This window comes from Mycetomoellerius zeteki, unplaced genomic scaffold, assembly GCF_001594055.1.
Source record: "Mycetomoellerius zeteki isolate Tzet28-1 unplaced genomic scaffold, Tzet1.0 scaffold362, whole genome shotgun sequence".
NCBI lineage: Eukaryota > Metazoa > Arthropoda > Insecta > Hymenoptera > Formicidae > Mycetomoellerius > Mycetomoellerius zeteki.
The window spans coordinates 3,721-4,197 of NW_017257352.1; the positions used below are offsets into that span (position 1 = coordinate 3,721).

General features: G+C 44.0%; 1 pseudogene; it reads right to left on the minus strand.

Moving 5' to 3' along the window:
• The window catches only part of LOC108725793 (uncharacterized), a 1,936-nt pseudogene continuing 1,459 nt past the window's right edge, over positions 1–477 (minus strand).

Consider the following 477-nt stretch of genomic DNA (forward strand, 5'->3'; position numbering starts at 1 on the left):
TTAAACAAATACAATATCCGAACTATCTTCAAACCACCTAAAAAGATAGGACAAATTTTAAGAAATCCTAAAGACCAAAGACCTCCACTCATTGTCAGCTCCGCAGGAGTGTACAAAATACCTTGCTTCTGCGGACAAGTATAGATTGGAGAAACCGGGAGAATGGTAAACCTACGGATCAAAGAACACCAACGGGATGTTAGGCTAAAACACGTCACGCAGTCGGCACTATCAGAACACAACATCGAAACAGGACACCAAATACTGTTTGATAAAGCGACCACAATAGCCAACATACTTCCCAAGAAAGTATAGAGAAACCATAGAGATACAAAAATACCCTAACAATCTAGAGACAATGGCTACAACATAAATAAAATATGGACGACCATCCTCCCGGTTACAGACCAATCCCACCACCTCTCCCCCCCATAATCCCTCCCCACCTCACACCCCCCGCCACTCCAACAGGCAGCG